Source organism: Ahaetulla prasina, chromosome 2 (assembly GCF_028640845.1).
Source record: "Ahaetulla prasina isolate Xishuangbanna chromosome 2, ASM2864084v1, whole genome shotgun sequence".
Classification (NCBI taxonomy): domain Eukaryota; kingdom Metazoa; phylum Chordata; class Lepidosauria; order Squamata; family Colubridae; genus Ahaetulla; species Ahaetulla prasina.
In genome coordinates, this window is record NC_080540.1 from 207,321,493 (window position 1) to 207,348,616 (window position 27,124).

The 27,124-nt window shown below is 37.6% G+C and overlaps 2 long non-coding RNA genes across 4 annotated transcripts in view; one reads left to right on the forward strand and one right to left on the reverse strand.

The window, feature by feature from the left end:
- The window catches only part of LOC131192256 (uncharacterized), a 73,613-nt gene extending 48,153 nt beyond the window's left edge, over window positions 1-25,460 (reverse strand). Inside the window, exon 1 of one of the 2 annotated variants that reach the window (XR_009153678.1) lies at window positions 25,290-25,460. This is a non-coding gene — a long non-coding RNA (uncharacterized LOC131192256). The remainder of the gene's footprint in view (window positions 1-25,289) is intronic. The other variant, XR_009153677.1, reaches the window with a different exon arrangement.
- LOC131192257 (uncharacterized) overlaps window positions 13,393-27,124 on the forward strand; it is a 32,892-nt gene continuing 19,160 nt past the window's right edge. Inside the window, exon 1 of one of the 2 annotated variants that reach the window (XR_009153680.1) lies at window positions 13,393-13,640. This is a non-coding gene — a long non-coding RNA (uncharacterized LOC131192257). Of the gene's footprint in view, window positions 13,641-15,856; window positions 16,137-27,124 lie in introns of those variants that run through there. The other variant, XR_009153679.1, reaches the window with a different exon arrangement.

Genomic DNA, 27,124 nt, shown 5'->3' on the forward strand with positions numbered 1-27,124 from the left:
ACGTTTCACCCCTGCTTTATTGTCACTTTGAATGTACACTAATGGACATACATTAAAATGAAATTTTGTTGCATACAGCTCTCAAAGGGTCACCAGCTCTAATATATACTACATAAATATGACTAAAATAAATAAATAAATAAATAAATAAATAAATAAATAAATAAATAAATAAATATGCATATATCCACATATATTATATGACTCAGAGAAACAACACAGTCTAGTTTGGATGTATACATGTACATGTGAGAGAAACGAATCTGTCGAGTTTACTAGATGGATGCCATAGCAGGAACAAAGCTGTTACAGAATCTGGTAGTCCTGCTAGAAATACTTCGAAACCTCCTCCCAGCAGAGCAACAGAAACAAAACTGTGAAGTGAGTGTGTGGGGTCTCTAACAATGCTTTGAGCTCTAAGCACATAATGCTTATAAGCAGTATCCTGAATGACAGGAAGTGAGCTTTCTATAATCTTCTCGACTGTCCTTAAAACTCTCTGAATGGACTATCTGTCTGAGATGCTGCTGCCACCAAACCAAACAATGATGCAGTTTGTTAAAACGCACACACTTGTGCCTGTAAAAATGGCCAGGATAAACAGAGAAAGATGTGCTCTCCTCATACAATGCAGGAAATGCAGACTCTGGTTTTCATGCTTCATTAAAGATGTCATGTGGAGAGACCACTTCAGATCTTAGCAGGAATATGCAACCAATGGACATATTTAGAATGTTGAGAGCTTATTATAGGTAATCGTACAAAATGACCATCCTGGTAAATGCAGCATTTAATTTACCACATACTTCATTCAGATCAGCATCTGAATGTACCCTTGATTCCTGACTCAATGAACAGCATGTATGTAAAATCTACTTCTATAGGGAGATCTCCTTATTGGGATCATCTCAGCACCCAATAAAAATTACATAAACAAATTTTATTTTTATAATTAAAATGTGTGACAGGATGTGGACAGGGGACATCACCACTCTAAAGTTGCAAAAGTGAGAAATTAAGTGGGGGGAACTGAAAATGACAGAGCTGTTCTCCCCTATTATAAATATGGTTTTTCATCATGTGTAAGTAAAATCACATGCTTGCAAAACATTGATCTCAGGACATGAAAAATGCTGTTTCTTCTTTTCTCTAGAGTTGTGCATGGCACAATCTTTGTGTGTGCTTGTGTGTGTGCAACTAAAATGGATTCTCCCCCTCAACCATAAAAAATGTTTAGCTATTATCAAGGGTACAATGATTCAAACTCTACCTATAAACTAAAGCTTTATTCAAAAGGTGTTTTTATAGGCAATTTATGTCGGAGTTCTACGAAGTATCAGATGCTAAGCATTATTACATGTTGTACAAGCCAAATCAGTGACAGCTGTATTTTTCTTATTTTAGACAAAAACAAAATCTGAAAGCCGATAATGAAGATTGGAGAGCTTTCAAATTTAAAGAAGCATTTCTAGGTATCCTCGCTCAGATAAATAGTTTCCTACAATTATTACATTAATTCCTTATAACTACACACAGAACCAACCCTGGCTCTTCCAACAACAAATTGCAAAGCAAATTGCTTTGAATTCTTAGAAACCTTAGATCATCCTTTACCACCAGCAGAGATATCAAAATACTTGTACATTTTAAATATTTACATCTAAAAATCCTTAGTTCAAACTGACACTATGCGGGGAAAAAACCCCGATCTCTTTTGTGTTTTTAAATCAGGAAATTGTTTCTGTCTTTAACTCCATCTCCACAAACTCAGAGATAAATGTATATATGTTCAAGTGTGCACATGCACGCTTACAGGCGTACACATGGTTTCAAATAGTTTTTTTAATCTAAGTTTTAAGTCGAGTATCTTCCATTTGCCATTTAAAATACAACTATTGCAGAAAAACAGACATTCAGATGGAAGCGTTATCTGTGGGTGGGTGTGCGTGTGGGTGTGTACGCATGCATGTTTTAAATAAAAACTGGAACCTTTTGCCAAGTTATAAACCAATGTGACATTATTGAAATCATGGTATATGTTTGGAATACTTGATTTGGTATAAAATCACTAAGTATAAGGCACCATTAGAAAGTAAATCAAAGTTAAGTGTAAATGTGATGCTGATTAGCTTGAATGAATTGGTTTGTTTTATTCTCAGCAAGCAAAATCAAGAAAATTACAGTGCATGTTTAGGGAAACACTTTTCTCCAAATCAAACCACATTTTAAAATATATTTGAAGTTTAGGGTAAGAACCTATAGATTTCATAACACAATAACCTCTATAACTAAAAAGATTTAGTTTTAGTTAGAGCATGCCTGCCATTTAAAATAATAATATACTACAGGCAGTTTGACTTACAACCACAATTGAGCCCAAAATTTCTGTTGCTAAGTGAAACATTGTTAAGTGAATTTTGCCCCATTTTATGACCTTTCTTTTCACACTTATTAAGTGAATCACTGCAGTTGACTTAGTATAACTTAGTAACACGATTGTTAAGTGAATCTGGCTTTCCCATTGACTTGGCTTGTTAGAAGGTTGTACAAGATGATCACATGACCCCGGGACACTGCAACCATCATAAATAATGAGTCAGTTGTCAAACATCTGAATTTTAATCGTGTGACCATGGGAATGCTGCCACAGTCATAAGTGTGAAAAATGGTCATAAGTCAGTTTTTTCAGTGCCTTTGTAACTTCAAAAGATCACTAAATGAACTGTTGCATGTCAAGGACTACCTGTAATGTATAAGGCCAATTTGCAGGAAAAATATAAATAATAAAATTGTTTAAAATATATTTAAAAAATGACCATTCAAGAAGTACTATGCATTCTATACCCAAAGGAAGTGTTAAAACGTGCATGGCAATATTAGTTCTTTAAATCTCTGTATATGATTTATTTGATTTTGTTTCTCGTTTATTTCTTATATTTTTCCCAATTGTAAGTCCACCTATTACATTTCTTTTTCTTATATGTTGCCAGCCTTATAATTCCTTTCAGATAAGCTTTACTTATCTCTCACACAGTTATCTGTTTTCCTGAAATTGGATTTTTTTTGAAAAAAATTCTTTGCATTGTAATACATGTTCTTGAAATAACAGCCTATCTGTCATTCATCCTCCACTTAAAAGGCAATGATCTTAAAAGTGAGTTGTAATCTGCATACGTCATTGAGAGAGTCTCTATTTGCTTAAAAATAGAATTTGCAAGAGTCTTGCAAATTTTTCAATTCTTGAATATGTTTGGTGTCTTTCTAGCAAAACAAAAACAACATATAGTGTCTTGCTTTTAGGTGCTTTAGTCTTCAGGCATTCATAAAAGCCATACCCATTTTTTTTCCTGGGCATTTTCCTCCTTTTTTTTATCTTGAGATAATCTGTCTTAATACAGATCCAGGATCCCATTTATATTTCTGACAATGTTTATTTCCCCATTGAAATGTCTACAAACAAAAAGTGAGAGCTGCTACCTAGGCAAAGAGGGCTGAAACCTTCTTCTTTAAGGTCCAGGACACAAGATAATATTTGGAAGTGGCTCAGGCAAACATGTTCTTGATTCGCTGAAGTACAACCTGGAAAATTCTGTTATTGTATTCAATCTTAAAATATTGCAGCTCTAATTTTCCTGTGGAGTTCATTTTGTGGTCAGGTCCACCAAGTGAGGCTGATATTTCTGCTTCCAGAAATTAGCCCATCAATGAATGGAAAAGACAAAAATTCACCTTAGGAGACTTAGAATAACTTTATTGCAGTGGTGAAATGCAAAAATTTTTGCTACCAGTTCTGCGGGTGTGACTTGGTGAGCATGGCTTGGTGGGTGGGTGTGTCATGTGACAGTTGGGTGTGGCCAACTTTTTTTTTACTTTTTAAAGCATTTTTTACCTATTTGCCTGAACTGGTAGTAAAAAAATGCTTTTAAAAAGTAAAAAAAAAAGGTTCTGACGATCGCAGCACAGCTGTGATTATCAGAAACTTTGTTAACTTATTAAAGCATTTTTTACTACCGGTTTACACAAACTGGAGCGAACCAGTAACGTTTCACCCCTGCTTTATTGTCACTTTGAATTACACTAATGGACATACATTAAAATGAAATTTTGTTGCATACAGCTCTCAAAGGGTCACCAGCTCTAATATATACTACATAAATATGACTAAAATAAATAAATAAATAAATAAATAAATAAATAAATAAATAAATAAATATGTGAAGTGAGTGTGGGGTCTCTAACAATGCTTTGAGCTCTAAGCACATAATGCTTATAAGCAGTATCCTGAATGACAGGAAGTGAGCTTTCTATAATCTTCTCGACTGTCCTTAAAGTCTCTGAATGGACTATCTGTCTGAGATGCTGCCACCAAACCAAACAATGATGCAGTTTGTTAAAATGCACACACTTGTGCCTGTAAAATGGCCAGGATAAACAGAAAGATGTGCTCTCCTCATACAATGCAGGAAATGCAGACTCTGGTTTTCATGCTTCATTAAAGATGTCATGTGGAGAGACCACTTCAGATCTTAGCAGGAATATGCAACCAATGGACATATTTAGAATGTTGAGAGCTTATTATAGGTAATCGTACAAAATGACCATCCTGGTAAATGCAGCATTTAATTTACCACATACTTCATTCAGATCAGCATCTGAATGTACCCTTGATTCCTGACTCAATGAACAGCATGTATGTAAAATCTACTTCTATAGGGAGATCTCCTTATTGGGATCATCTCAGCACCCAATAAAAATTACATAAACAAATTTTATTTTTATAATTAAAATGTGTGACAGGATGTGGACAGGGGACATCACCACTCTAAAGTTGCAAAAGTGAGAAATTAAGTGGGGGGAACTGAAAATGACAGAGCTGTTCTCCCCTATTATAAATATGGTTTTTCATCATGTGTAAGTAAAATCACATGCTTGCAAAATATTGATCTCAGGACATGAAAAATGCTGTTTCTTCTTTTCTCTAGAGTTGTGCATGGCAATATTAGTTCTTTAAATCTCTGTATATGATTTATTTGATTTTGTTTCTCGTTTATTTCTTATATTTTTTCCCAATTGTAAGTCCACCTATTACATTTCTTTTCTTATATGTGGCCAGCCTTATAATTCCTTTCAGATAAGCTTTACTTATCTCTCACACAGTTATCTGTTTTCCCTGAAATTGGATTTTTTTTTTTGAAAAAAAAAATTCTTTGCATTTTTGTAATACATGTTCTTGAAATAACAGCCTATCTGTCATTCATCCTCCACTTAAAAGGCAATGATCTTAAAAGTAAGTTGTAATCTGCATACGTCATTGAGAGAGTCTCTATTTGCTTAAAAATAGAATTTGCAAGAGTCTTGCAAATTTTTCAATTCTTGAATATGTTTGGTGTCTTTCTAGCAAAACAAAAACAACATATAGTGTCTTGCTTTTAGGTGCTTTAGTCTTCAGGCATTCATAAAAGCCATACCCATTTTTTTTCCTGGGCATTTTCCTCCTTTTTTTTATCTTGAGATAATCTGTCTTAATACAGATCCAGGATCCCATTTATATTTCTGACAATGTTTATTTCCCCATTGAAATGTCTACAAACAAAAAGTGAGAGCTGCTACCTAGGCAAAGAGGGCTGAAACCTTCTTCTTTAAGGTCCAGGACACAAGATAATATTTGGAAGTGGCTCAGGCAAACATGTTCTTGATTCGCTGAAGTACAACCTGGAAAATTCTGTTATTGTATTCAATCTTAAAATATTGCAGCTCTAATTTTCCTGTGGAGTTCATTTTGTGGTCAGGTCCACCAAGTGAGGCTGATATTTCTGCTTCCAGAAATTAGCCCATCAATGAATGGAAAAGACAAAAATTCACCTTAGGAGACTTAGAATAACTTTATTGCAGTGGTGAAATGCAAAAATTTTTGCTACCAGTTCTGCGGGTGTGACTTGGTGAGCATGGCTTGGTGGGTGGGTGTGTCATGTGACAGTTGGGTGTGGCCAACTTTTTTTTTACTTTTTAAAGCATTTTTTACCTATTTGCCTGAACTGGTAGTAAAAAAATGCTTTTAAAAAGTAAAAAAAAAGGTTCTGACGATCGCGCAGCACAGCTGTGATTATCAGAAACTTTGTTAACTTTTTAAAGCATTTTTTACTACCGGTTTACTCAAACTGGAGCGAACCAGTAACGTTTCACCCCTGCTTTATTGTCACTTTGAATTACACTAATGGACATACATTAAAATGAAATTTTGTTGCATACAGCTCTCAAAGGGTCACCAGCTCTAATATATACTACATAAATATGACTAAAATAAATAAATAAATAAATAAATAAATAAATAAATAAATAAATAAATAAATAAATAAAAATTATGCATATACCCACATATATTATATGACTCAGAGAAACAACACAGTCTAGTTTGGATGTATACATGTACATGTGAGAGAAACGAATCTGTCGAGTTTACCAGATGGATGCCATAGCAGGAACAAAGCTGTTACAGAATCTGGTAGTCCTGCTAGAAACACTTCGAAACCTCCTCCCAGCAGAGCAACAGAAACAAAACTGTGAAGTGAGTGTGTGGGGTCTCTAACAATGCTTTTAGCTCTAAGCACATAACGCTTATAAGCAGTATCCTGAATGACAGGAAGTGAGCTTCCTATAATCTTCTCGACTGTCCTTAAAGTCTCTGAATGGACTATCTGTCTGAGATGCTGCTGCCACCAAACCAAACAATGATGCAGTTTGTTAAAATGCACACACTTGTGCCTGTAAAAATGGCCAGGATAAACAGAGAAAGATGTGCTCTCCTCATACAATGCAGGAAATGCAGACTCTGGTTTTCATGCTTCATTAAAGATGTCATGTGGAGAGACCACTTCAGATCTTAGCAGGAATATGCAACCAATGGACATATTTAGAATGTTGAGAGCTTATTATAGGTAATCGTACAAAATGACCATCCTGGTAAATGCAGCATTTAATTTACCACATACTTCATTCAGATCAGCATCTGAATGTACCCTTGATTCCTGACTCAATGAACAGCATGTATGTAAAATCTACTTCTATAGGGAGATCTCCTTATTGGGATCATCTCAGCACCCAATAAAAATTACATAAACAAATTTTATTTTTATAATTAAAATGTGTGACAGGATGTGGACAGGGGACATCACCACTCTAAAGTTGCAAAAGTGAGAAATTAAGTGGGGGGAACTGAAAATGACAGAGCTGTTCTCCCCTATTATAAATATGGTTTTTCATCATGTGTAAGTAAAATCACATGCTTGCAAAATATTGATCTCAGGACATGAAAAATGCTGTTTCTTCTTTTCTCTAGAGTTGTGCATGGCGCAATCTTTGTGTGTGCTTGTATGTGTGCAGCTAAAATGGATTCTCCCCCTCAACCATAAAAAATGTTTAGCTATTATCAAGGGTACAATGATTCAAACTCTACCTATAAACTAAAGCTTTATTCAAAAGGTGTTTTTATAGGCAATTTATGCCGGAGTTCTACAAAGTATCAAATGCTAAGCATTATTACATGTTGTACAAGCCAAATCAGTGACAGCTGTATTTTTCTTATTTTAGACAAAAACAAAATCTGAAAGCCGATAATGAAGATTGGAGAGCTTTCAAATTTAAAGAAGCATTTCTAGGTATCCTCGCTCAGATAAATAGTTTCCTACAATTATTACATTAATTCCTTATAACTACACACAGAACCAAGCCTGGCTCTTCCAACAACAAATTGTAAAGCAAATTGCTTTGAATTCTTAGAAACCTTAGATCATCCTTTACCACCAGCAGAGATATCAAAATACTTGTACATTTTAAATATTTACATCTAAAAATCCTTAGTTCAAACTGACACTGTGCGGGGAAAAAACCCCGATCTCTTTTGTGTTTTTAAATCAGGAAATTGTTTCTGTCTTTAACTCCATCTCCACAAAGTCAGAGATAAATGTATATATGTTCAAGTGTGCACATGCACGCTTACAGGCGTACACATTGTTTCAAATAGTTTTTTTAATCTAAGTTTTAAGTCGAGTATCTTCCATTTGCCATTTAAAATACAACTATTGCAGAAAAACAGACATTCAGATGGAAGCGTTATCTGTGGGTGGGTGTGCGTGTGGGTGTGTATGCATGCACGTTTTAAATAAAAACTGGAACCTTTTGCCAAGTTATAAACCAATGTGACATTATTGAAATCATGGTATATGTTTGGAATACTTGATTTGGTATAAAATCACTAAGTATAAGGCACCATTAGAAAGTAAATCAAAGTTAAGTGTAAATGTGATGCTGATTAGCTTGAATGAATTGGTTTGTTTTATTCTCAGCAAGCAAAATCAAGAAAATTACAGTGCATGTTTAGGGAAACACTTTTCTCCAAATCAAACCACATTTTAAAATATATTTGAAGTTTAGGGTAAGAACCTATAGATTTCATAACACAATAACCTCTATAACTAAAAAGATTTAGTTTTAGTTAGAGCATGCCTGCCATTTAAAATAATAATATACTACAGGCAGTTTGACTTACAACCACAATTGAGCCCAAAATTTCTGTTGCTAAGTGAAACATTGTTAAGTGAATTTTGCCCCATTTTATGACCTTTCTTTTCACACTTATTAAGTGAATCACTGCAGTTGACTTAGTATAACTTAGTAACACGATTGTTAAGTGAATCTGGCTTTCCCATTGACTTGGCTTGTTAGAAGGTTGTAAAAGATGATCACATGACCCCGGGACACTGCAACCATCATAAATAATGAGTCAGTTGTCAAACATCTGAATTTTAATTGTGTGACCATGGGGATGCTGCCACAGTCATAAGTGTGAAAAATGGTCATAAGTCAGTTTTTTCAGTGCCTTTGTAACTTCAAAAGATCACTAAATGAACTGTTGCATGTCAAGGACTACCTGTAATGTATAAGGCCAATTTGCAGGAAAAATATAAATAATAAAATTGTTTAAAATATATTTAAAAAATGACCATTCAAGAAGTACTATGCATTCTATACCCAAAGGAAGTGTTAAAACGTGCATGGCAATATTAGTTCTTTAAATCTCTGTATATGATTTATTTGATTTTGTTTTTCAGTGTATTAATTTATTTATTTCCTATTTGCACCAAAGATAAACCTTCCCAAGTAATGGGCGGTTGGTTTGAGCTCCAAGCCTGGGAATTTGGTTGCAAACGTTTGGTCACCAACGGAGGAGACATTTTTATTTATTTATTTATTTATTTGTCAAACACAACAGTATATATAAGTATAAGCATGAAATAACCATACAAATTGGATACAATCAAAGGGAACATTAGGACAGGAACGGTAGGCACGCTGGTGCTCTTATGCATGCCCCTTACAGACCTCTTAGGAATGGGGTGAGGTCAACAGTAGATAGTCTTTGGTTAAAGCTTTGGGGATTTTGGGAAGAGATCACAGAGTCAGGTAGTGCATTCCAGGCATTAACAACTCTGTTATTGAAGTAATATTTTCTACAATCAAGATTGGAGCGGTTCACATTAAGTTTAAATCTATTGTGTGCTCATATATTGTTGTGATTGAAGCTGAAGTAGTCTTCGACGGGAAGGACATTGTAGCAGATGATTTTATGAGTTATACTTAGGTCATGCTGAAAGCGGTTGAGTTCTAAGTTTTCTAAACCCAGGATTTCAAGTCTGGTGGCGTAAGGTATTTTGTTGTGAACAGAGGAGTGGAGAATTCTTCTTGTAAAATATTTCTGGACACGCTGAATTGTATTAATGTCCGAAATGAGGTGTGGGTTCCAGACAGGCAAGCTGTATTCGAGAATTGGTCTAGCAAATGTTTGGTATGCTCTGGTTAGTAGTGTAATTTTTCTGGAGAAGAAGCTATGCAAGATTAAGTTTACAACTCTTAAAGCCTTTTTGGCGATGTAGTTTGCAATTCAAAGCGCACATTGTCAGTGTGCTTTGAATTGTGCTTGTCTGTCAGAACACAGGCCTTTAAATACCTTTTTTATGTGATGCATATTGGTGTGGATATTGTTTGTTACTTCTGAGCCATGGTTTGATTGTTGATTGGCTGTTGTTACTCAGGCATGGTCTTTGGTTCTAAGTACCATCTGTGTGATGTAAATTAGTGTTGCTTGTTCGGATACTACTGAGTCATGGTACCAACTACTATCCCAAGCTACTAATATTCAAATACATTTCCCAAGTAATATTCATGTGCTTCATGTTTAATTTCCCTAATTCCCAGGCAGCAAACAGAGATGAGAGGACTTTCCACCCCACCTCCTGAATGTATCACAAGATTTCACTCATGGCATCAAAAACTCATTACTAAATAGATTGCAGGCTGTCAATTAGCAATGCAACCTGAAGCATCCTGACTTGGATAAATTGCACAATGGCTTTTGTGTCTTTTTTTTTTAATTTTCTCTCACCTGGGAATGATTGATGTCATGAAAATGAGGGAATTACCTTACGCTTAATATTTACCATATTTTTGAGACTATAAGATGCTTGGACTAGAAGATGCACCTAGCTTTTGGGGAGGAAAACAAGAAAAATTAATCTGCCACCCAGCAATTTGCTTCCTTGCAGCAAACAGCAAACAGCCTGGTCAGCTTCAGCAAAGCCTGATTTAGCACAAGCAGCTGATTGGTGGTTGGATTGGCCTCCTGGAAAACTGATGATCAGCTGTGGGGATCACCACAGTCTATTGATGCCTCCACGTGCCCCATTTTTGGCCTCTGTGCATCCTATTTTCGGCCTCTGCGTGCCCTGTATTTGGCCTCTGCACATCCTGTTTTCAGTCCATTCCAGGTGGCAGGGATCGCCACTGCCGCCTATCATTGCTGAATGGGATGCATAGAAAATGGATGCATGGAAGCTAAAAATAGGGCATGCAGAGGCAGAGATAGGCGGCGGAGATCCCCTGGAACAGCTGATCGTGTATATTCTGGGAGGCCAATCCAACCACCAATCAGCTGCTCATGCTAAATCAGGCTGTGCTGAAGCTGACCTGGCTGTTTGCTACTTGCTGCAAGGAGGCAAATTGCTGGGAGGTAGAGGCTGAAAGGTGGGGGCTGGTGGGTGGCGGAGTTTCAGCAACATTCACTCTATAAGATGCACAGACATTTCCACCCACTTTTGTGGGAGGGAAGTGCATCTTGTAGTCCAAAAAAATACAGTCATTGATTTTTATCTTTCCTTTATTATTGTTTATAATTAACTCAAGATGGTAAACATATCTAATACTCCTTCCTCCTTTTAGACTTGCAGTGATCTAGCCTTTAAAGCAGGGGTCCCGAACCCCCACACCAAGGATCAGGATTGGTCCATGGCCTGATAGAAACCATGCCACACAGCTGGAGGCGAGCAGTGGACAAGCAAGCAAAACCGAACCATCACAGATTAACTAGATTGATATCTAAGTCTGTATGCTCTTAAATTTTCTACCTTTTTCAAGCTCTAAAAGTTGTGTAGGGATGGTGACAAACTCTCCTGACAAATAACGAGGCTGCAAATAAGTAGCTGAAAAGCTCTACTGAATGCAGAAACCAGGAATTAGACCACATAAATTTTGGGAAGCTAGTTTGTCATGATGAAGGCCATAATAAATCATAGAGTTTAGATCATAGGAATGAAAAAAGTAAATACAGTTAATAAGGTGGTCCAAAATCAGGGCTGAAATATGTCCAAAAATTCACTAAGAAGAAGTTGTCAGTCGAGTGATGAACAATTGTTGCCAACAAGGCTAAAATTTCTTAGATTCTCTTAATATAATGTTACATTTTATTTTTCTTCTAGGAAGGCTATTTGTTGTCTCCTTTTTCTTAAGAGAAACACACTTCATCTCCAAACGAACAATCAACCAACCAACTGACCACATTGGCATACAAGACATTTATAAGCTAAGGAGAATAGGGCAAGAAAATCCTGCTGATAATGTTACCTAGTCTGGTAAGGAAATGTTCAGAAACTAAATTAAAACAAGCTTGAAGAGCAAAGCACTGCCAAAATTTGAAACCTGAGCTACACATTTTTTCTATTATTTCAAGGCTTCATCTTTGTTCAGTTGTTTGTAAATATCTCGTACATTTAGGCCTTACTAATCGGTGATAATCTGTTGATTTTTACTATCAGAACAACTAGGCAGATATACAGGATTCTGTTCATTAGTAGAAGCATTTCCATCTTTGGGTAAGAATTCAACTGCTCTTCCAGGACAGCTGACAGTCCAATACGTTTGTGTGTTTTTTCCTTTTCTTCTGAAGATCAAAGTCAACACCAAGTTCTTCTGGAATTTTCATGTTGCTGGTAGGCTGGAAAGGCATGTTTTATCAAACTTTAACCACATCAATAACACTGCCATGAACCGTATGATTTACTTAGTCTGAAATAATAGCAATAACAATAGCACTTATATACTGCTCCATAGTGCTTTGCAGCCCTCTCTAAATCTTTTACAGAGTCAGCATATTGTGCCCAACAATCTGGGTCCTTGTTTTACTGACCTCAGAAGGATGGAAGGCTGAATCAACGTTGAACCCATCAGGACTGAACTCCTGGCTATGGGCAGAGTTCACCTGCAATACTGCATTTTAACCACTGCTAGCATTTTGCACTTCTCATAAAAGTAAAAGGATATTGCAGTTGTAGTGCTAAGTTATTGTTCTCCAACCCTGCCCTGCCCTGCCCTGTCCCATCCCACCCTATCTGACCCCACCCTAGCCCAGCCTGAGAAATTAATGTTGAAATTAATGGGAAAAAAATCAGTCTTATACCTTAAGCTAAATTGGCACTATTGCAACATTTGAAATTTTAAATGCTACCGAATAAATCCTTGTGTTTTTCTTGATGAATTAAAGTAGAAATAGCATGCCTAGTAACATTTCAGGATTTGGTTACATTATTCTCTAACCCTTGTCCCTAATGCACTAGAAATGATGATTCATTTATCAAAAGGTATATACAAATCTCATACATAAAAGTATCTTATGATTCTTTACATGGAAAGAAGAAAGAGCCCTGTGTTTTTTTTATGTATATCTGTATGTATGTATGTCTGTATGTATGTATGTATGCATGTATGTATTTATTTGTCAAACACAACAGTATATATAAGCATGAAATAACCATACAAATTGGATACAATCAAAGGGAACATTAGGACAGGAATGGTAGGCACACTGGTGCTCTTATGCACGCCCCTTACAGACCTCTTAGGAATGGGGTGAGGTCAACAGTAGATTGTTGTGACCCAGGTTCATGGACCCGGACTCCTGGACTCGGATGATTCAGAAAGTGAGGGAGAAGACCTGGCAAGCCCTGCTTCTCTTGAGCCCTTTCCCTCCCTGGCACCCACTCAAAGGGAGGAGGAGGGGCCGGCAAGGTCTGATTCCCTGGAGCCTTCTTCTGATTTGGCAACGCCCCAAGAACAGTTTTGGAGTGATGCAAGACTGCGCAGGCGTGACCGGCGCGCGCAGCAGAAGCAGTGTTGGGATAAAGCCAAGTCATAATTGTCATGCAGTGACATCTGCAGAGACTATAAATAGGAGGTGGGACTTCCTGGTTTTTTGTCTTGGACAAGGCAATGAATTTGCGCAGGCAAACTGTATCAATGGAGGGAAGAATATATTCGTGAGTAATTCTGGCCTTATCTGTAATTTCCTTGTTATCTCCAGAAACTTGGCAGGCCCGTGGGTAGACGTGGCCAGGACATTTATATATATGTAAATAAATCAGAAAAGGAGGCCTCTGACTGACTCTTTGCTGGGAGTATTGGGGGAAGGGAAACAGAACAGTAGATAGTCTTTGGTTAAAGCTTTGGGGATTTTGGAAAGAGACCACAGAGACCGGTAGTGCATTCCAGGCATTAACAGCTCTGTTACTGAAGTCATATTTTCTACAATCAAGATTGGAGCGGTTCACTTTAAGTTTAAATCTATTGTGTGCTCGTGTATTGTTGCGATTGAAGCTGAAGTAGTCTTCGACAGGAAGGACATTGTAGCAGATGATGTTATGAGTTATACTCAGGTCATGCCGAAGGCAATTCATAAAAAAATGGAAATGGAGAATCATCACAATGGTTTTTTAATTGGGAAATCGTTTTTTGAAAGAGGATCAGAGGATCACTCTAATGCTAACTTGGTGCTTTATAGAAATTTTTAGACATTAACTCTGTTCTTACCACTGAACACTGAAATTGGCAACCTAGAGAAGAAGGAGTGGTTTAAGAAACATTTGGATAATTTTTGTTTAAAATCAGATTGTTGCAATCCTGGGAGCATAACTTATTTTGACAAATTTCTCTAACTTTGGATTCCAAGGTTATGTCTTTCAAAAGAAAAGTTCACATCTGCTCTTGAAAGTAATTTACTTCCCCAGAAAAGCTCCCCCCCCCATGTTCCAGATTTATGAAGAAGAACTTTAACATGCCACGGTCCTATTAAAGCAATTTTTTAAAAAAAACTGCTAGAAGCCTCATATTCTGAATAATCTATGATTAATGTGTTTAGTTATACAACCTAACCTGAAATCTAATGTGAAAAGAACAAACAGAATAGAAAGTGTGGGTTTTGTGGTAAGTCAAATCAAACATACCTAAGGGATCATAATGAAATCTAGGATGGGAAAGAATTTGTGTAAAGAAATATATCAGTCATCATAATAATTTTAGTTATTGACATACACAAATGCAAAAGTAAAGGAAACATTGCCAAAACCTTTCAGGATTTTGAAAGGGGCCAACATTCTGTGGAAAAAAAAAATCTGTTTTGCCTGTTCTATTAAGTTAGCACAGTCCAATATGATGTTTCCTTATAAGGAAAATGTATTCAATGTGATTTATTTATTTATTAAAATGTATATAGCCGTCCATCTCACAAGAAGCAATACTGGGTCACTTTTTAATTAAAAATTAATTAAATTAATTAAATTAAAACAATAAATATATATTTATTAATACATATTTTTTTTAAAAAAAAAATCATCTTCAGAAAGATGCAAATATAAAAACCACTGGCACAAGAGAGAATGAATGTTAACTGTAATAATGCAATGCAATGTAATAATGGAGCCATTTTAGGGCTTCACTGGTCATCACCAATTCCTGAGAGATCTCCAAAACATTACCTTGACTTTGTACCCGATTGGTCTAAAACTTGGCAACTCCAAATCTCAACCAGCAAATGCTCTTATATATTGTCTTACATATTGGAAAAAAGAACCCCAACAATAAGTACAAGCTCGATGGACATTACCTTATAGATGACCCCCACCCTGTTAAAGACCTTGGAGTTTTCATATCAAATGACCTGTGCCAAAGCCCACTGCAACTACATAGCAAAAAAGGCTCTAAGAGGGGCGTGCATAAGAGCACAAAAGTGCCTAGCGTTCCTGTCATATTGTTCCCTTTCATTATAACAAATTAATATAGTTATTGCATACTTTTACTTATATAACATAACATAACATCAGAGTTGGAAGGGACCTTGGAGGCCTTCTAGTCCAACCCCCTGCCCAGGCAGGAAACCCTACACCATCTTAGTCAGATGGTTATCCAACATTTTCTTAAAAATTTCCAGTGTTGGAGCATTCACAACTTCTGAAGGCAAGTCGTTCCACTTATTAATTGTTCTAACTGTCAGGAAATTTCTCCTTAGTTCTAAGTTGCTTCTTTCTTTGACCAGTTTCCACCCATTGCTTCTTGTTCTACCCTCAGGTGCTTTGGTGAACAGCCTGACTCCCTCTTCTTTGTGGCAGCCCCTAAGATATTGGAACACAGCTATCATGTCTCCCCTAGTCCTTCTTTTTGTTAAACTAGACATACCCAGTTCCTGCAACCGTTCTTCATATGTTTTATCCTCCAGTCCCCTAATCATCTTTGTTGCTCTTCTCTGCACTCTTTCTAGAGTCTCAACATCTTTTTTACATCGTGGCGACCAAAACTGGATGCAATATTCCAAGTGTGGCCTTACCAAGGCATTATAAAGTGGCACTAACACTTCACGTGATCTTGATTCTATCCCTCTGTTTATGCAGCCCAGAACTGTGTTGGCTTTTTTAACAGCTGCTGCACACTGCTGGCTCATATCTAAATGGTTGTCCACTAGGACTCCAAGATCCCTCTCACAGGTACTACTATTGAGCAAGGTACCACATATGCGGTACTGGTGCATTTTTTTTTTATATATATGTTTTTCTTTTATGATGTGTTGTTGTTTTATGTCGATGTTTACTTATACTGTTGTGACAAAATAAATAATAATAATAAAAATAATAATTACTAGGGATGCAGCTGGTTTCACTTTAGGGGGAGAATAATCCATAAAATGGGCACAGCACAGAAGGTCCACCTCCTGGGACCAGCCAAATGGGAATCTAGCATCTGGGAATCACAACATGTCTTTTCTGCAAGATCTGGTGAGATAGGCAGATATAACTGAGGAGACATGGTCCCTCGGCTAACCTGATCCCATGTTGCAAAGATCTTTATTTTATGGAATATGTGAATTTATCTATAGAGTCTTCAGTATAGTTGTTGATATGGAAGATAACAAGGCCAAGTTTGAGGGGTCCTTGATGCTGATGATGTTACCTTGTTAGGGTAGTAAAACGTCCAAGCTCAGACAACACCAAGGATCTCTCCTTTCAACCCTGAGCTACAAATATTCTCCTTTATTTATTTTTATTTATTACTTAACTGTATATTCCTTTTTATTCATGGACAATAAATGAAACAAGAAACAAATGCAAACGGTTCAAAATCTTTCATATATATATTAGTTGATATGTCATCTTTCTATCCATAGAATACTTGGGATCACTAATGTAGCAAACTAAAACAAATATCAACAACTAACGGTAAATTTAAGCAATTAAATATTCATAAAACAGCTATTAGACTATCAGAAGGGGCTAGCACGTGTCTGACCTTCTTTGGGTTTGGAAGCTAAGCAGGAGTGGGCTTAGTTGATGTTGGGATGGGAGGCTATCGAGGAACACAGGGCTGTAGGCTAGATGTGGGAGTTGAAAAAATTGGTGGCAGGAGACAATAAATCAGATTTAGATTTAGATTTACAACAGAATTGGAAGGGACCTTTCCATCCATTATTCCCTGTCTGGCCTTCAGGTGCCTTGGAAAATAGCTTGACCCCTTCCTCTCTGTGGCAGCCCCTCAAATATTGGAACACTGCTATTATGTCTCCCCTGGTCCTTTTCTTCACTAGACTAGCCATGCCCAGTTCCTGTAATCATTCTTCATATGTTTTAGTCTCCAGTCCCCTAATCATTCTGGTTGATCTGCTCTGCACTTTTTCTAGAGTCTCAACATCTTTTTTATAGTAATCCAAAACTGGATGCAATATTCTAGGTGTGGTCTTACTAAGGTTTTATAGAGTGGTATTAGTACCACTTGATCTTGATTGTATCCCTCTGTTAATGCAGTGTAGGATCGTGTTGGCTTTTTTGGCTGCCGCTGAACACTGCTGGCTCATATTTAACTAGTTGTCCACTAAGATTCCAAGATCCGTCTCACAGTTACTGCTATTAAGCCTGGTTTCACCCTGTCTATATGTGTACTTTTGGTTTTTCTTGCCTAAGTGTAAGACTACTTTTATCTACACAGAATTTCATTTTGTTAGATAGGTCCCAGTGTTCAAATCTGTCAAGATCCATCTAGATCTTGAGCCTATCTTCTAGGATGTTAGCGATTCCTGCCAGCTTAGTATCATCTGTAAATTCTATTCCCCCATCTAAGTCATTTATGAAGAGTACTGGGCCTAAGACAGAACCTTGTGGTACTCCACTGCTTACTTCCCTCCATATAGACGTAGACACATTAAGGACTACTCATTGAGTACAGTTTGTCAGCCAGCTACGAATCCATCTGTTGGTGATGCTATCTATCCCACTTTTTTCTAGCTTACCAAGAAGTAGGTTGTGGTCTACTTTGTCAAATGCCTTGCTGAAGTCTAAGTATATTACAATATGTCCACAGCATTTCGCTGGTCTACAACTTTAGTACAACTATGTTAAGAATGAAATAAGATTGGTTTAGCATGATTTGTTTTTAACAAACCCATGCTGACTGCGAGTTATTACTTTACTCGTTTCTGTAGATGTTGGCAGATCTGTTTTTTTATTATCTTTTCCAGTATCTTTCTGGATATTGCTGTTAGGCTGATTGGTCTATAGTTTCATGGGTCTGGTTTTTTTTTCCTTCTTTGAAGATGGGAACCACATCAGCTCTTTTCCAGTCCTCTGGTAGTTCCCCAGTGCTCCAGAATTTTTGAAAGATGTGCTACAGTGGTTCTGAGATGACATCTTTCAGCTCCTTTAGAACTCTGGGATATAACCATTGCTACCAGAGAAAAGCATGCATGTATCCATGAAATCACCATGAATCAACTTTAATTGTGTCACTTTTCCCTAGCAACAAATGGCATCTTCTAGATATATCCAACCATTGTTGTTCCAAAATGAGAACTCATCCTAAAATAATAACAAGCTCTACATTCCTTCAACAATGCTTTGGTGATACTAAGAGGTTGCTATAAGCCATTAATGATGAGTTGACTTTGGGGGAGATATTTATTTATTTACACTGAGATTGTATTAAATGAACAGAGATGTGAGGGAGGCAAACTGTTTGTCTTCATATATAAACTTTAGTAATAAAAGTAACATAATTTATGACCTAGTATATGGTTAATCATTGGATTGCATGAATTAATCTCAGAATGCCAACAACAATGTGGTAAATGGGAATTCTGAGGTTAAAATTACAATACACAGAGAGTATCATTAAAAATCTACTTAGAATTGAAGATATTTGGGGATCTTGGATACTCTGTAAGTAATCATTTTAGATTGTAACTTGAAGTATACACCTATCCAGAAGGAAAAAACAGTGTTTCCTTGGCTGTCAAAAAAATTGATGAGGTGATGGGATTGGGACTCTTTCTGTAGGTTAATGACATGACCTATGGGGCAGGAGTGGGTTCTAATAATCTTTACTACCGGTTCGCAATGGGAGCATGCCAGAGTTGGGTTTCAGCAGGTTCTGACCAGTTCTGGAGAACCGGTAGCGGAAATTTTGAGTAGTTCGGAGAACCGGAAGTAAAAATTCTGACTGGCCCCACCCCCATCTATTCTCTGCCTCCCAAGTCCCATCTGATTGGGAGGAAATGAGGATTTTGCAGTAACCTTCCCCTGGGGTGGGAATGGAGATTTTACCCTTCCCCTGCCACGCCCACCAAGTTATGCCATGCCCACCAAGCCACACCCACAGAACCAGTAGTAAAAAATGTTGAAACCCACCACTGGAGCATGCGTGCGCACATGTGCTTCTGCGCAATTGCAGAAGCCCCTTGATGACATCGGGGCAAGTGGGCGGAGCCTCTCGCTGGTTTTACTACTGGTTCTATAGAACCGGACAGAACCAGGAGCAACCCACCACTGCTATGGGGGAAGTGGGAACTGATGAAAAGTGTTCAACTTTAAAGATTTCCGCCAGAGGGATTTCCCAAACTACAGTGAGAATCAAATGTAGCATGGATCTGTTAATATATCTTTGGACATCCGTGCAGTTAAAACCAGTGGTGGGATTCAGCCAGTTCGTACCACTTCGGGAGAACCGGTTGTTAACTTTCTGAGCAGTTTGGCAAACTGGTTGTTAGAAGAAATCATTAGGGCAGAGAACCGGTTGTTAAATTACTTCGAATCCCACCACTGGTTAAAACCCTAAACTGGAAATGACTCAGTGAGACAATTTGATTTCGGAAGCAACAGCGGGAAGTCAGGAGCCTGTTTTTTATTAGCATCATGAGGAAAAAATTTATTCACAGCCTTTAATGGGACACACGTTTGGCTGATGAAAATGTTCAACTTTAAAGATTTCCGCCAGAGGGATTTCCCAAACTACAGTGAGAATCAAATGTAGCATGGATCTGTTAATATATCTTTGGACATCCGTGCAGTTAAAACCAGTGGTGGGATTCAGCCAGTTCGTACCACTTCGGGAGAACCGGTTGTTAACTTTCTGAGCAGTTTGGCAAACTGGTTGTTAGAAGAAATCATTAGGGCAGAGAACCGGTTGTTAACTTTCTGAGCAGTTTGGCAAACTGGTTGTTAGAAGAAATCATTAGGGCAGAGAACCGGTTGTTAAATTACTTCGAATCCCACCACTGGTTAAAACCCTAAACTGGAAATGACTCAGTGAGACAATTTGATTTCGGAAGCAACAGCGGGAAGTCAGGAGCCTGTTTTTTATTAGCATCATGAGGAAAAAATTTATTCACAGCCTTTAATGGGACACACGTTTGGCTGATGAAAAAACTTGACTACTGGGTAAAGATCTCCCTGCAGGATCACCACAGGATCACCACAAGAAGAGCTGACAGAGCCCCGGGCAGAAGAATTAAGCTACTACTTCCTTTTACTCATTTGCAATTCATGAACCAGTCTGCCACTGAAACTGAGATGCTTTCATGCTAAAACAGTGCTTAACTGACTGACAGATTCATCTATCATTTTTTCTGTGCTTATGGTGGTTTTTTTTCTTTTTGCCTCTGAATCTGTAACTTGACTTCATCAAGAGGCCATTTTCTATCATTATCGTACTTCCAAAAGGAGCAAGACTATCAAAACCGTGGCTTGCAAAATTGCCACAGGGTAGATTTCTGTTTGAGTTTGCAGCCACGATTTCTTGTAATGAAATCCCCCCCCCCCCGCTATACTCTTGGAATGGTAATATAAAGATTTGGAATTTTATTTTGAACAGTAATAGTTGGAACACTAACCAAGCCTCTTTCAGCTTCAGTTAAATTCGTTATTAAAAGAAATGTTGATCTAAATTTATTGCTAATTCATAGCTGATTCAACTGATTGATTGCATTTCACAGGCAATTAATTGATTGTAATTTTTTTTCATACACATACTGGTCTGAAGGAAAAGGATTGGATCATTTTGGATATTCCAAAGAAAGCATTACAGTGGGGATTACATCCAAATTTGCAGCTTTCCTCCATTATTGCCTGCTAAAATATGCCAGTTTTGAACTATAAAAATGCACTAATTAACAACTTGCGACAAGTATTTCTGTATTTCTTTTTGTTACTAAAAATATTGAATTAATTTAAATCAGTTTTCTCAACGTGGCTGGGGAATTCTGGGAGTGCAACTTCCAGACATCTTAATGTTGTCAAGTTTGAGAAACAGTGATTTAAATAGTAAAAAGAAAATCAGAATTAAAAAAAAACCAGAATAAAAACAAAACATTAAAATGCTAAGGAAAAATAATAGTAAGAGCTCTCATTAAAAATGGCTTTAAGAAATGTCTTAAACATGTCACTAGAGGAGCCTGGCATACCACTGAAGGGAGGCCATTCCATAGGATAAGTTGTGACACCATAACAAGATCTTTCCCCTCCCCGTCATAGGTAATTAGGAGGATCATATTCTATAAAGTAACTTGGTTCTGAGGCTTTATTTTCTAATACAGGCAGTCCTCGTGTGTTCAAATGTATGATGGCTCTGAAAAATGAGACAGCTGTTCCCCAAAGTTGTAGCTATCATACTTGGCCTTCTAGTCACATGACCACAATTTGAGCACTTAGCACCTGTCTCACATTTACAACGGCCACAGTATCCCATAGTCACATGATTATCATTTGCAGACTTCACAGCTAGTGTTGGATAAGCGAAATCAATGGGGAAACTGGCAGGAAGTTGAAGATTGCGTCATGTGACATCACGCTTAATGATCTGCAGTGATTTGCTTAATGACTGAAGCTGGAACAGAATTGATGTTGTAACTTAGTACGGTCATATGACATGCTTAATGCCTGCGTTGCTAGTCCCTATTGCAATTAGTTGTGAGGACTGCCTGTATCAACACCTTTAATCTGGTTCAGTAGCAGACTTTTAGCATAGGTGTAAGATATGTGTAGAAATGCAATCATATATGTAATCTATACAAATTCAGTTGTTTCTTATAAGTATGAAATATCATTGGTGACAATGGGACATCCCACAGCAAAGCAGCTAGGGGAGCTGATCTAATCCTTGTGATCTTCTCTGGATCCAGTACATGATAGCATTGTTGTGACCTAGGCCTAAGAAGTTATTACCAGACACAATCAGTCCTAAACAAACATATTTTATTATAGCAGCTGAGAATTACTTCATTCTCAGCTTAGTCCAAATTAATTCCAAAACAAATCCTTCAGAAAAATCCATTGGCCTTATCACAAACCTTTGTCCTCTTTGGCCCCTGCCAAAGGCTTTTCTTGGCAAAGCCTCATGAAATTCAGAAACAAGAGATGACGGCTAGAAACAAATGTAGCAACGTTGCTTTCCTACAAATAGTCCAAGAGCCATTGCTACTCTTTTAAGCCTTATGGGAAGGGCCAATCGTCTCCTGGCCTTACTCCTAAGTCGTCCTTTTTGCTTCAGCTGCTCTTGCCTTCTGGCAGCTCTTCGCATGGGTGCACTAGGAACAGTTCCTCCTGTTCCTCTGCCTCTCTGCTGTCCGCCTCTGGAGTCTCCAGACTCTGTGCATCGCTCCAGATGGCCCTGGCCCCATCTCTGCGTCCGACACAGAGCCCTTGTCTGGGTCTTCCCCAGAGTCCAGGACCAGCCCATGGTTCTCCCCAGCCTCCTCACTGTCCGATTCCGCTGCTAGCTATGCAGGCTGCTGGTGGACCACAACAAGCATATGCCACTGGAAATATGAAAAGAAAAACCCCTACAGAGGATAATTGGAATTAAATGAAAGTTCAAATATAGTAACAGAGTCCCATCATCCTGGTCTATCTCCAAAGAAAATACTATCTCTAGTTTCAAACATTTCAGATTGACTTACTGTAGATTCCATAAATCTTCAAATAAGTGAGTTGAGTAACATAAGTCCCATGAAACCAAAACTGATTTTTAAAAAATTGTTCTGATCATCTATAGCCAGGCAATCTATCTCAGCCCCTGAATCAATACCAAATCAAAGGTATGCTTTGTTTTATCGGTCAGACTAATTAAAGCAATCTTATAGTGATTTGGGTCATGAAGTCTCAAGTTGGTCCATTCCACATAACCTAATGTTGAAATCACTCAAGACAATTTCCTTAGAATTTTCTGTTGTCTTGACATTCCTTTTGCTAAGTTGAGATGGCACGAAAGAAGATTAGGATAACAACTCCAGTCATTCTTAGTGGCCTGGGCAAAGCTATGTCTCTTACAACCTAATTAATTAATGGATTAGGAAAAGGTTGGGATTATAAATGATTTTTAATTATGATTGCTCAGTGTTACTTTTAGCATAAGAGATTTGCTAGAGATTTTTCCGTATTTTCTGCGTTGGCAGTTTTGCTACTATTCTCCTTTTCACCTCATTTTTTTAAAAAAAGAACGTGTTAGACTGGAAAGTTATTTGGTGTGATCCCGCAGAGCTCTTCTTATATTCTTAACATTGAGGGTGTAGTGATGAGAAGCTTGGCCTTGGTCCCATTTCTCACTTTCCTGCCTGAATGCTATAGAAGCTATTAGCTGCAAGTGACTATATAACCTCATAGAAGTATATTTGGATTTGCATCAAAATAGCAACATTCAAAATTCATTTAACAAAGAACAATAGTTTGGGGAAAGTGAACAATGAAATTGCATTGTCTGGTTCATTGGGCTGCCTGCTTACATTCTATGCCCTAGTAATATTATGGTTTGCCAGAATTTCCCCCTTTCTTTAACTTTTTGAATGCTTCTTGGTAGACTTTCTTCACCCCACTTTCCATATTTTGGAATTAGAGTACTGGGGAAGATCTGGTTTCCAAAATGCCTATAAATTTAACCATGAAGAACATATGTTGGCAACTTGTAGTGTAAGGTATAACTTACCTGCCAATAGACCTTCAGGTATGGTAGTGCCAATGAACTTATGTTGCCAAATTCCTGACCTCAACATCACTATATTCTCAATGACTGGATTGAGCTTAAAAATTTTCTGAAAAGTTGTGAGCACTATTTTGGAGTGAGATCAGAGGTGGGTTTCAGCAGGTTCTGACCAGTTCTGGAGAACTGGTAGCGGAAATTTTGAGTAGTTCATAGAATAGGTAAATACCATCTCTGACTTGCCCTGCCCCCATCTATTAGCTGCCTCCCAAGTCCCAGCTGATCAGGGGGAAATGGGGATTTTGCAGTATCCTTCCCCTGGAGTGGGGTGGGAATGGAGATTTTACAGTATCCTTCCCCTGCCACGCCCACCAAGCCATGCCACACCCAAAGAACTGGTAGTAAAACAAATTGAATCCCACCACTGAGTGAGATTGAGGGCTAGCTTGGCTTCCATTTAAATATCCTGCAATGCACTGGGGAAACTCATTTGGAGAAAATTAGTGGCAAGATTCTCAGCAACTACAGTAAGTAGCAGTTCTTCATCGTTGAACAAAAACTGTGTACCATTCATTCTTCTTCAATTATCATCATGGATTAACTCAAACACCAGGCCCAAACTGAAATCAGTGGCAAGACCAACAATATACTAAAGTAATTTAGGTTGGTAAAAAGGTAATATAGAAAGAGCTGAGCCTAAATTCTGCTCAGCGGAGAAGTTTGAGGGATGGTCCCTTTTGAGGATTTACTCAATCAAGTGCAGTCCTCATTCCCACCATCCCCCTTAAAGTAGATCAACAGAGTCCCTTCTCATTGTCTGTGAAGTTGTAACCCTATTTTCCAACACGGAAATTGGCAAATTTGGGAAAAGCAGATTCAGATCTAGGTGTATCCTTCTGAGTCATCAAAATGTCTCATAAAAATACCCTTAGTCTTTAAAAAGAAGAATCATTTTAATTTTAGCAGTTGATAGTAAAATTAATTTAACACAGCAGATGTTCAAATTATACACAGAATATATAAATATGTAGCAATAGTAATAGCGCTTAGACTTATATACCGCTTCACAGTGCTTTCAGCTCTCTCTAAGCGATTTATAGAATCAGTATATTGCCCCCAACAAGCTGGGTCCCCATTTTACCTACCTTGGAAGGATGGAAGGCTGAGTCAACCTTGAGCTGGTGAGACTCGAACTGCCGAACTGCAGTTAGCCAGAACTGGGACTACCAGTTCAGACAAATAGGCCATTTAAGTTCATTGTCGCTTAGTAATCCATCAACAAAAGTTCTTTAACAAACTATTCAACTATTTCATATAGCCGATTGTGACTCAACATGTTGAAGAGTGGTAGAGCATCATAGTCTGAAAAATCATTAAGTTTAAAAAGGCATTTATAATGTTTTTACCTGATTTCCTGTTGGTATTTCATTTCTTTGAATATGATCAAAGTTTTCTTTCAGTTCATTAGGACTGCATGTAAAGATATTAAAAAGATTTTTTCTTTTTAGAACTGTGTTGTTTTAGTAAACATCTTGACAAACCATTCTAGGAAATAGAAAACATAAAAACTAGATAAGACTTGGCCTGAAGTGCCTCACGTGGAAAGGAACTATGGTAGAACAATTGCTGAATCACATGCTTTTAATTCCATGTTTCAGTTCATTTTTCTACTGAGGAATGAAGAGCCAAATTAATTAAAAGTCCATATAACAAAGCTGTACTATGTCATATGTTGATCATTGGACTAACTGGACTGAAGTCAAGAATGTCATCTCAACAGACATGTGAGGTCTGATCCATAAACTATTCTCTGTGTGTAAATACTGTATGTTCTGTGACAAATATAGTGTAAGAAGCCACAATGAGAGATTAGAGGCTTAGAAGAAAACAGATATTGTTTTATCTTCTCCATAGTTTGTACTGGTGTTGATTTTGTTGTTGTGATTTATATGTTCTCTATTAGATAGTTCTGACTGGTTATGATACTTTTGACTATTGGATCTTTTCGAAAAGTCTATGATAGCCAAAGACACCATTGTTATACTATCTATGCTGTTCCAAGTGAAGCAGCCTTTTGTAATTAATGAGTTGAGCTTTCTATTCCTATTGTGTCCAAGTTCCTTTTCAGATCTTTGGGCAGGATAGCAAGCATGCGAACCACAGTTGGCATTAGTTATTACTTTCTTTTTCCATATTTGATTAATTGTTATTATTTTATTCGTTCTACGGTTGGCTTTCTCATTTCAATTTGCTCCCACTGATATAATCATTGTTTTAGGTCCTCCACCACCTCCTTGTGATCATACACGATTCCAACACTCTGTTCCAATTCTGGAATCCAATAATTTTATATTAACTTTGGAATATCATAAACAGCCCTGGTGGTTCAGTGGTTAAAGTACAGGATTGTGGGTAAACTCTGCCCACAGCCTGGAGTTCAACCCTGAGAGGGCTTAAGGTTGGGTCAACCTTCCATCTTTCCAAGGTTGATAAAATAAGAACCCAGATTGCTGGGAGCAATGTAAACAATTAAAGTTTAGATTGTAAACCACCCATAGAATGCATGGGGCAGTATATAAATCTAAAATGCTATTGCTATCATAAGAAGCCACCTGGAACCCTGTTGTGAATTCTAGACCTGTAAGGCCATCTCAGATCTAGCTCCAGAAATTCCATTCAAGTAAGACAAATTGAATCAAATGCCAGCGATTGTTATAAGAGCTCTGTCAAATCTGTTCCCCAGTCTAGGTCATTGGCCATGGTGAAATATACCTATGCAGTATTCAGTTTTGTAGCTACAATGAAATGCTAACTATAATGTTGCCATGTGCTTGCATGTCACAAACTTGTACGAACAAAGGGAATCCCTTCCCTTCCAAAGGTTTGAGATGCATAGAGCTTTCATTGCCTCCCCCAATTTTCTATCTGTCTCCCCACCACAACTACCACCAGCCCCCAGGCTTCCAAAGTTTAGATAAGGCTCCTAAAGTTTAGCCTCATCTCTTATTTGATCATTGTATCATCCCACATGGCCTTAGATGAATACAGAAATGCCAGTGAAAAAGGAAATGAACAGCCATGGTAAAAATATTAGCTTAACTCAGAAAGACAGGAGAGGGTGAGGAAGAAACTCAAGATTCCTCTGTCTCAGTGGTGGGATTCAGCCGGTTTGCACCTATTTGGGAGAACCGGCTGTTAACTTTCTAAGCAGTTTGGAGAACCGGTTGTTGGAAGAAATCTT